A 12,055-nucleotide genomic window follows, 5' to 3' on the forward strand; every position below is an offset into this window, starting at 1 on the left:
ATAAATCTTCCACTTTTTTTTTAATTAAATTATTTAGTATATATAGGTAGCTAGCAAATTAACTACATCTTCTTTTATATGGCATAGTTTTCCTGTATATTACGGTAAGGATTTTAGTGTGTAATATTTTAATAATACAAGAAAATATGTTTTAACGCAAATTCCGTTATAAAAAAAATTACATTTGGAAACAGCTGTTGCCTCTGTTAAATACTTTATGGGATCAATTAACTGCCTTAGCATCTAAATAAAAACCTGCAAAGAAGATTTTTTTTTTAATTTTAATGCAGCCAAGATATAACCAACATTATGCCTTGTACCAGAGAATGTAGATATTTTGTTAGCGCCTTAAATTTTGTTTTAAGCTCTAATGTTCCTAGATTTGTATTCTTTTTATTTTTTAAGAAATACGTTCGATACGCGTCAGTGCTGTCTGTCGCGTTATTATACATTGTAATTTGTATTGCTGTATGTGATACATCAACGGAGCGTTTAAATACAATCCTTTTTTTTTCAGACCCCAATTTTTTTTATACATATTTTATACAATATAATTATTTACCGAAACTGCTACTGCTAACTTCACAGTTGTTTATACATTATATAAACGAATTTATATTTATATTCACGAGGACGTTTGTAACGGCGTCGAAATATTTTGGAGCTTATAAATACTACTGGCTACTGGCACGGGTGTACATGTATTATATATATAAACCTTTCTCTTGAATCACTCTCTATATTAAAAAAAAACATTTCAAAATCCGTTGCGTAGTTTTAAAGATTTAAGCATACATTAGGGATAGACAGCGACAGTGACTTTGTTTTATACTATGTAATGATTAACAAGACAAATACACAATTTATATAAAATGTACAGTTATACAATGTTAAGAAAGAAATTATAACTTGTTTTCTTATTAATGATTTTTGTATCTATGTACAAATAGGCTTTGAACATTATTGAACGTTTTATCGTGTAACATTGTAATGCTAATGAAATGTAGATATTACATCGTAATAGATAAAGTGATCGTGTAAATTTCGTGTAATTCTTAGGGCGATTCTACACTGTTACAGAAACTAAACTATTACAGAAATGTAACAATGTTACAAAAAAGATATATTAATATCTGAAGCCCTATCTCTACATGTATTGACATTGTGATGCCAATGAAATGTAAATATTACACTGTAAAGGTTGAAGTAAGTGAATATTATTTCGTGTAATGCTTAGGGCAACAATGTTACAATGTTACAAAAAGAAATGTTCACATCTGAATGCAGTTTTAGCCACTACCAATCACGTTTTCCTCAGAGAAGACGCTTTGCGTAGTTCTTTTCAACCAGCATATTCAGGTCCATATGTTGTAACACATAGAGGTGATAAAATGTTTAAATTGCTTAAACCCGCTTTTATTCTTAGTGATCGACACGAGTCTAACAATCAGGATTCCAATTATACTACAAATCGTATTACTCGTTTTGGACGTCGTGTACATTTTCCAGATTTTTAGCCTACACACTCATCATATATTAATATTGTAATGCAAATGTATGTATTAATGTAGATATTAAATTGTAATGGATGGAGTAAGTGAACAATATTTCATTTAATACTTAGAGTGATTGAAATTAACGTTGTCAAACAATATTAAAATAAATGTTCAAATTTGAACGCCATATATTACACGTTTGAAAGGCATTGTGTTTGAACGCTCTGTGTCGTAGTTAAGAAATTATGAACAGGTACCGAGTTTTATTTGTATTCTAATACATTTGTCGAGTGTTATTTTGTATTATTGTTACAATAAAACAATGAATCAGAATAAAACACGACAAATGTAAGTGCAATAGATTAATTAAATTAAATATAGTTTTTATTGATCATTCTTGCAGAATGTTAGTTTGGTTAAGATTTGAAATATTAGTGCTTTAACTGCTGAGGAACTCTGTGAGTGGAGGTGGTCGTTATACGCTTGGCGGTTTTGGGTGTGTGCTAACCGACTAGGCGATTAGCTGTCTTTACGCACTGCTTTCACGCAGGATATAATGTGCATGTAAATGTATACAAAGGGTGCGAGAGACTGCGTGGTTTAGCGCCTTTTTAAAATAATTAATTATCATAGCAAAATGGCGGATTTCTGACTATGGAGCGAAGTTAGTTATAAAATTACTGATAATTTATAAATCTTAAACGTGTCTCTATGGAAAATGGATTCTATGAAATAAAATCTTAATAGAAATTGAATCAAACGTAAACACGTGCGAAAGAGTGAACAAAAAAATTGTTAAATGCAATCTCTCACAATTGCGTGCGCTGTAATTTCAGCGCTGAAGCCTGCGAAAAAAAATGTGTCCTGTAAAAACAGCTGTTGGACGTGTTGTCATCGCTTACATTCTAGAACTATTGTCCATGTAATGTATGTAACATTACGACTTTTCGACACCTCGCCTCAACAGTTAAAGTATTATAATTTGAAACATTATTAAGAATTTTGATAATTTCGTTTAAAAGGTGTTTTGGAAAGTTCTAACAATAATTAAATGAAAGCATTTTAAATGTTATGTAATGGTTTATTAAATTATTTTTTAAATATCACACCTGCAATGTTACATGGTATGTTACGCTGGTTTTATATTGACATGTGTAAACGTTACATGTAAAAATGTAACCATTTTGACGGGTAATAATGTTTTACACAGTTATGAATATATATATGTTGCCACAGCGTATATTTTTTATGTCATTCTAATAAATTATGTATGTAAATTTCTAATTCTCCCTTCCTATATGAAGTTTTTTAATTTTTTTCGGAATGTATACAATATAACAGAATGGATATCGTTATTTTTATTTATTTAAACTATATTTGACGGGCTGGCCAGTGATTTAGCGAACCGTTTTACCTGCAAGGACGTGGGTTCGATTCCTTGCACGATACAGACATTTGTATGACTATAAATGTTTGTATTGGTCTGGATATTTTGTATGTATGTTATATTGCAATGTATTTTTTTATATCAGTTGTCTAGTATTCATACTGTTTGGGACTAGATGGCGCTGTGTGATATATTATTTCGCATTTATAATATATGTATGTATTTTTGATTCAATTTGTAATAAATAAGCATGGTTGTAAACAGTAGACCAAGTCGAAAGTCAGTGATAGTATTCATGGCACTAAAGTATTTACCCAAAGAAGCAACTTATATTTGAAAATAATGTTCAGTTCAGTTCAATTTTTATTTGTTTTATTTCTGTTGCACTGCACAATTGTGATGTAGTGACTCAAAATATACAGAATATGCACCTTGTTAAGTATAGCATCGTGAAATGAGCCGTCTTCAATTATTATTTAAAAAAATATTTAATTTCAAATAACGTAAATTAATTACATTAAAATTTTGTTAATTATTAAAAAAATGTATTTCAGAAATCAGAAATAGAATTAAATAATTAATGATTTTCATGTATGAAAAATAAAAAAGAAATTAGCAACAGAATTCTAAAAATTAATGATTTTTTAGCTTTCAATTGTATTTCTCGGCGAAGTTTGTTAAGTTTGCTTGAGTATTTTAAAAGATATTTGTAAATTAGTTACAGAAATGTAATTTTGTGACTCCATATTAGAGAACGAACCTAACATATTTTACAATAACATATATTACGGAAATATTATAAAGTTGTTTTTAGAAGTTCAAATTTTGTGTTTTAGTGCTGAGATCTTGAAATGTCACGTCACTATTGTACTCCCGACGTTTCGACTACTTTGACCTGTCAGCTCGTGACCACGGCTAGTGCAACCTAGTCGAAACGTCGAGGGAGGTAAATACCTTTATTTGCCATTAAATTATTCGTGTTAATAATATAAATAATGTATATTAAACACGAAAGTTTAAAAATTATGTTACGGTATAAAATTTAAGATCCCTTGTCACACTAAGTCACACTTTATCGACTCCCTAGATTTGTGACAATTTGTGGATCACCCCTGGCTTTCGGGTTGGAGCTGACTAACCTTGTATTCGATGCTATAATTATGTATGATACATTTGATTAAAATTTTAATCTGATAAAAAATCAATTGAGCAGTGAATTTTATCAACAAATATTGTATTATTATATTTCTTTCGTTAGTATTAAAATCACAATGCTATTAGTTAAATTGTCTTGTATAATAATTAAATTTAATTATATTATAATAACATTCTCGGTACTTGTGTAAAGAACGAAAATTAAATTGAGCCAAAATAGATATTCAAATATCAGCTATTTACTAAACTGTGGTATCGCAAAACGTTCCGTTACACGACAGAATTTTGCAATCAATATTGTCGACGGTAGACGGGAATTCCTCGTGGGACGGAACGCGCATTTATTCTTTTTAAATTAAATAATGGCACTGGAATTTCAGCAGTAAGAAGTTTTAGGGACCAAGCATAAATTACGTCATATTAATTTCAGTCATTGATAGTCCTTCTCACGTGTCACAGTTAGTCACATTTTTATTGTAAAAATATGTGTTTTAATACTGAATTGAAATGTGATATCACAAAATCTAGGTCACGAGGAGGGTGATCCAAAATTTAATGTTTTTTACAGGAGGTTTGTGACTCCTTCAACCTTTTGTTATACAATATCACACTTTGACGATTCTTAAAGTAAGACGTAATTTATGACTGGCTCCTTAGATGTATTTTAGCGGTCCTATCAACGGGCTAGTGATGCGTGCTGTCGATACCAAAAAAAGTATCGGTTATCGACAGTCGCGTCCCTGGCTCGCTGAGAGTTATGGATTTTGAGTGGAAAATTTTTTATGGAAATTTTATACCACGTGGTAGTGATGTGTTTATAGATATTTTTTTTACAACTCTGGTATCTTTCTGTAGTATAGGATTATTTTTCTTTGGGTGTATGGAAAATTTGTATAAATTAGATTATTTCATAGAGAGATTTGAATAGGTAGATTTTAAGTTGTGGAGCATTAGCTCCGTCCATAATTCTACGCAAATTTGGGTTCCTTTAGTGATACCAAGAAAAAGATACCTCAAAAATTTTGAATCTCGACTGATGACATTCGATAATAATGAAATTAAATAAATGAAAATAAAAAAAACATATTTGTAAATACAAATTTGCATGGTGTAATCGAGTAATTTAGTTTTTTTTATAGAAATTTTGGTATCATGGTATCATGGTGGTAGTATAAAAAAAATATATCAATTTCTAGCTAAATATACACTAAACGGACCCAAACATTGTAAATTTAATACGCAGCGTTGAAAAATGACTAGTTGTAAGGGAATAGCGTAAACAGAAAAACAATTACACAACACAATAATGTAAATTTGAAAAAAATCTTATTTTGAAGTATATGAAAGAAAATATTTGGAATTTAATTTAAGGGGCGACACAGACGGTTACTTGTACCGTTTATTATCTTCTTTTTGTTGGCGTTGCACGCTTGAAATATAATTCATATTACTCGCTAATAAGGTCTATTCTAGATAATTCATTTTTATATTTTTTACATGAAATTCCTTACTAAGTATTGTCACACTTTGACGAGGAGGGAATAAAGTGTGACATCACCTAATGTTACTTTATTCTTTAACGTTTGTCACACTTTATCGATGCGAAGAGGTGGGCCCTAACATGTGACATCATTTAAGGATATCCTCTTAATTTTGATTTAATTTCTCTCTTTACCTCTTGTTTGTCACACTTTATCATGTAGGAGTTTAGGCTGTTGAGTTCGTAGTCTGAGGGAATTTCGATCCCCGTTTGAATTAGACGAGGGATCGATCGAAGGTATTTGTTTTATTTTGGAATTGAAACTATTTATCCATTCGCGATGCAAACTTTATTAGCGAGTTTTAGAACAATCGAAATATACATATTCATTTACAACGCCATCTAGCGCCAAGTAGATAAATTAATTACATCACAGTATCAATGCAATTGCACCGCTAGATGGCGTTGACATTTTTAGTTAATTAAAAAAAAATATAGTTATTCTTTTTCGGAATTTTAAAGCAGAAAAATAAAAGCATTTGAAATTATAGCAGACTATCTATGGTTTTGAATGTTTTTTTTTCTGTAATTTCGAATCTAAGGAAAAGTGTTATTTTTTATATAACTATTATCTATATAGAGAAGTAGCCGTGTGTGTGTGTCTGTCCCATGTAATAAATACAATACAATACGAGTAGAATGAGGTTGTATGTTGTTTTTAAGATATAATTATTATTATTATTAATTATTTTCCTTAATTTTGTGAGTTTAGGTATCTAAATGAATTATTTTTCTCTTCGATGTAACATTTATATAAATGCATAAATAGTTATTATATATTAAATTATATAATGTTTTAATTATTACCTACAACTCATTATTTTATTTATAATTAATGCAGATATACAAAAAATAATGGAGCACATGGCGGACTGAACACCATAAGGCATTTTCTCCCAGTCAACCATACGGCAGGCAGAGATTAGTGGGCGGTGCATTTAAGTAAATAATAACTTGAAATAAATAATAAAAGGAAGTAGGTACAATTATAATAAAATTCATAAATTGAAATACATACATCTAAATACATACATACTTAAATAACCATACATACATACATACATTTAAGCACATAATAATATATACATATAAATAAAATTGGAGTGTCTGTTTGTAATAATGAAATAATCGTTTTTACTACATGCACTACGGTACATACACCAAAATAACATTTTTTACAATTTTTGTCTGTCTGTTTGTTCCGGCTAATCTCTGAAATGGCTGCACTGATTTTGACGGGACTTTTTTTGGCAGGTAGCTGATGTAGTAAGGAGTAACTTAGGATGCTTTTATTTTACAAAAAATCTTTTATTTTAGAAAAATATATTTAAAAACCACGCGGACGAAGTCGCGAGTAGAGCTAGTACTAAATACAAATCAACACTGAGTAGTCCAGTGAAAGCGGGTGATAATTTTACACTATATTAATGTTTTAATTTAATTACAAAAATCGTTGGTAAGATGTTATATTTTTATTTATCTTACTAATATTAAAAACGCGACAGTTTGTGAGTTTGAATGGAAGTTTGTTACTCTTTCACGCAAAAATTACTGAACGGATTTTGATTAAACTTAATAATAATACTAGCTGCCCCGCGCGACTTCCTCTGCATCACAGTTATCATTATATATCGCCCAATTTACATAATATCTTTTTAAATTATAGCCTATATGTTATTATAATGTAAAAACTTTCATCCACTATTTAATTGACCCCCTAAAAGGTCAAATTTTTACAAATTTTGAATGTCATATTTATTCATATTTAATCAACAGCCTCAAAAATAAGTTAAAACTTTTAGCTTCAAAAATGACGATCCTTTCATACAATCTTTCATTCCCACTTTCAACCTCTTACAACCCTTTTTTCGCATTCAAAAGTAGCCTATGTCGTTTCTCAGAGACTATCTGTGTACCAAATTTCATTTAAATCGGTTCAGTAGTTTTGACATGAAAGCGAGACAGACAGTTTTTTTTATTTTTTTTTATTGGGTTGTTTGGGCTATTAGACAGACAGACAGTTACTTGCGCATTTATAATAGTATATAGTAAGGATAGTGTTCTGTATTCCTAACTACCTTAGTTTAAGTATGTAATATTATGTTATCTGTGGTTTAAGCAGGTTGTATTACCGACATGCTTACTTTAGCAAAGTGCGTTTGATAATACTGGCCACAAATAAAAATAGGTGGCCATTTAAATTTTAAATATAAAAAAAAAAGTCAATTGAAAATAAAAAATGGATGAAAAAGGACGCTTCGTAATTTTAACTATTTTCAAACAAGGAAATTATTGATTTATTTGATATAATATAATTGTTTTTATGAAAATATACACTGTAGAGTGCGTGGCCACTAAACAGTACTACACATCGGGACGTTCCTGAGCAAAGGTGAGTAAGTTTGGTGTTACATTGCTTACTTTGGGGTGTTGGTTTAGGGTGGGTGGAAGACGTCCTTCCCGACGAAATCGTATTTCTCCGTTTCTAATAATTATTTTCTTTTCAATAAATACAATCTACTCTATATTTTTATTCTTTACTATCTGATCACGCGAACTCCTTTTCGCCTCAAAATTAAATATGTTAAAGGTTTTTTGAAGTTATGTTGGGCAATAAATTTCTGAACGCACCCTATCTGACAGGTATCAGCAGTTTGTATAGGAAAATAAATTTGTTGTTTTTACTATTTTACATGCAATTTCTTCATATTTTACCACCGTTTAAACCTACTGGACTTCCACGAATATTTCAGGACTAAAATTAGCCAAATCGGTTCAGCCGTTCTCGAGTTTTACCGAGACTAACGAACAGCAATTAATTTTTATATATAGAAGATGTGATTAGATTAACTAATGTATAAGCTATGTTACTGTAAAGTTTCATCAAATTCCGTTCAGTAGTTTTTGCGTGAAAGAGTAACAAACATGCATTCATACTAACAAACTTTCGCGTTTATAATATTTATAAGAGTTTGTGAAGGCGTGAATGCAGAATGGTAAATTTTTTTTAATATTATGTATAACAATTACAATAAATCAATAAAAAAAATTTTACACACATTACAATATATTTAACACACATAGAAGTATAATCTTGGACAATACAATCTTAAATCTTAATAATGTTGAAACTTATAATTTTTATTATAATTGTGGTCGAATGTCGACCATTTATTACACACAGCGCCATCTAGTCCCAAGTTAAGCTATCTAAAGTGTTACGGGTACTAGATAACGGATTTTCTTAAATACATACATATTATACATAGAAAACACCCAGACCGATACAAACAATGATTGTATGTGATGATGACTCATGAATACAAATGTTTGTGCCGTGCGAGGAATCGAACCCGCGACCATCGGACGTAAAGCGGTGTGCTAGACCGCTAGATCACCGAGGTCATATAATGGTGCAGTACAACATAAATAAGTATTACGTAAGCACTATGGGGTGGGGAGTTTTACTTCGCTTATTTTGGATGACATGGGGGGGGGGAGTATAGAGGATTACGACATCGGTAGTTATTTACTTTTTTAGGTAGGGGGTGGGGGAGGGGGGTTTGCTTACTTTTGCTAAAGATAACATAGTATTACATACTTTTGCCAACAAGGGGGATGGGGGTGGTAATTAATTTTAGTAATCTCATTTATTAAAGATCTGCTTAAGCAGCTTTAGCTTTGCTTACTTTTATGTAAGCCACAGATAACATAATATTACATACTTTTGCCGACAAGGGGGATGGGGGTGGTAATTAATTTTAAAAATCTAATTTATTAAAGATCTGCTTACGTAATACTTGAACGGCCTCATATCTATTTCAATAAACAATACATTGAAGCTAACATGTTCAAATTTAAAACGTCAGCTGTTCATTCTCACGGTTGTTTCCTCATTATTGAAACTGTTACCAGTCGTTATGACGCCTTATCGTTGTTTATTCATGTAAGTACAGTACGGTTTACAAGCATTTTCAAAACTAACCCATTCGCCGAAGCAAAAGGAAGAAAAAAAAATTGCTAGCACATTGGACTTCCTACAAGTTTCTTGCTCGTTCTTCTTGTGATGAGACAGCTTTCCGAACGAGTGGTAGATAAAAAACAAATTGTTATGACTATTTAAAAGTGCTTAAATTAAGTTTATTTGAATAAATGATTTTCTATTCTATTCTATTTTATTCCTAAGATATGGTCGAACGCAGTGATTGCTGACTCATCCGTCATACTCGGGAACGAGTGCTGCTTGTAGGGACTGATCTCTAATCTTATTTGTATTATGGTGTACCAGCTTTTACCCGCGGCTTCGTTCGGATAACTTCATTATCGGCTGCTAGATGGCGCTGAAGTAGCAAAATGTTATTTTTTTATAGGAAATTTTTGTTTTTTTTAGTTAAAGAGTATCCTATGATCATTCTAATACTTCCAAGAACATGTGTACAAAATTACATGATGATCGGTTTAGTAGTTTTTGCGTGAAAGCTTAACAAACATCCCTACTTTCGCATTTATAATATTAGTTAGAACTTTATATTTTTATTATATTTTGTACTACATATAAATATTTTGACTAATAAATTAGTGTTAGTAGGTAGTTTGTATTCACACATTCCAACTTAAAAATGTAGTTACAATTATTTAAAAGAGCAACACTCAAGTTTCTTGCTCGTTCTTCTTGTGATGAGACGACTTTCGAATGGGCCGTATATAAAAATATAATAATATGACTATTCAAAAGTGCTTAAATTAAGTTTAATTGAATAATGGACTTTCTATCCATTGTTGTTCTATTGCAGCTGATCAGCGCAGCTTCGTCTTCGTCAGATTCCTCTGTTTTTACAATGTTTTACATTGCAGCTCGCAGCTCTGCTCCTATTGGTCGTAGCGTGATGTTATATAGCCTATTGTATTCTAAAGTTATTATAATAAATAAGCAGAATGTCATAGTTATATTGAGTTTATTTGAATAGAAAAGAAATAATCCTAGACAATTGACACAGCGTGATCTATATCTACAGAAAGGAGAGCTTGTGGGTACCAGGCAACTGATATAAATACATAGATACTTTTTTTCTTTTAACTTTGTTCTTTGCCTGGTTTCTTTGAATATGCATATTAACGTTACTAATAAAATAGAGTGAAAATGATTTTTACCCAAATGCTTTATTAGTTGTTTGATAAAAAGCAAATAATACATACTATTCTTGAATTTACCTAAACCATTGACTTGTTTTCGTAAACATATATATATAATATACATAGAAAACACCCAGACCGATACAAACATACTAATTACAAATGTTTGTTCCGTGCGAGGAATCGAACCCGCGACCATCGGAAGTAAAGCGGTGTGCTAAATCGTTATACCACCGAGACCGTCAAATAAAAGAAGGTTATTTCTATTTCTATCGCATAGAAATAAATGTCGAACTTTACCACTCGGTTGTCCGATAAACAACGAAGGGTAACATTGTTACCATTGAATTTAAGCATCACGCCCTGTTATGAATAATTTATTTACCTCAGTATCAATCACTTCGAAGCATTTTGTGTCTATATAGTAGATATATTAGGCCTTCCGAGCACAAATCGGTTTTCTTTGCAATCTAATTTTAATAATATTACCAAATACACATAACCTTCTATCAACACCTACAGAATAAATTACTAAGTATACTGATCTAGCAATAGAATTAAAACTGCAATGGCAGGTAGAAACAGTAAAAACTCTCCCAATTATTATTTCGTCCACATGTAGGTACATACTTACACACTAGCCTCAAAATATTACTGCTTCACCCACTTACTTTCATACTTCTCCAAAAAGCTATAATTCTAAACATCTGTAGAATATATATATTATTCTTTATTGTACACACACACACATAATAAAAGAAATTATATAGAATAAATGTAACGTACAAGAGCGAGCTTATCTCTAAAAAGAGATTTCTTCCAGCAAACCTAGAAAATGTTATAGGATCGTGTATTAAATAGAATAGTCATACATACGTGTACGAAAAGAGGAGATATTAAAATATTGTTCTAATGATATTAACTATAAGTATCAATAGACATACATAAATGGTACATAAATAAATTTAATAGGAATAAGGAATAGTCGGCAAATATTTGTCATCATAATCATTTACCCGCAATAACAGGTTTAACACCATCAAAGGGAGATATATAATATATATATATATATATAAAAAAACAATAATAATAATATCTATTCATTGCCAGAACAAAAGATAGACATGAATTTGAGTTTGTACACTGTTTATTGAACAAAAACTATAAAAACAAAAGGAATCTCTTAAACTACGTATAAAATAGCAACTGTAGGACCTCACACTGCGTATTCTGGACAAAAGGGGTTGACTCAGCTGATGCTGTGAGCGTAACGTTTACACGTACGTTTACACAGCGCTGATTTTCATCATAATAATAGTAATAACCCAGAATCTAGAATGTATT

Source organism: Achroia grisella, unplaced genomic scaffold (genome assembly GCF_030625045.1).
Source record: "Achroia grisella isolate CSIRO2021 unplaced genomic scaffold, CSIRO_AGI_Agris_v1 utg768, whole genome shotgun sequence".
In the NCBI taxonomy this organism is placed as follows: domain Eukaryota; kingdom Metazoa; phylum Arthropoda; class Insecta; order Lepidoptera; family Pyralidae; genus Achroia; species Achroia grisella.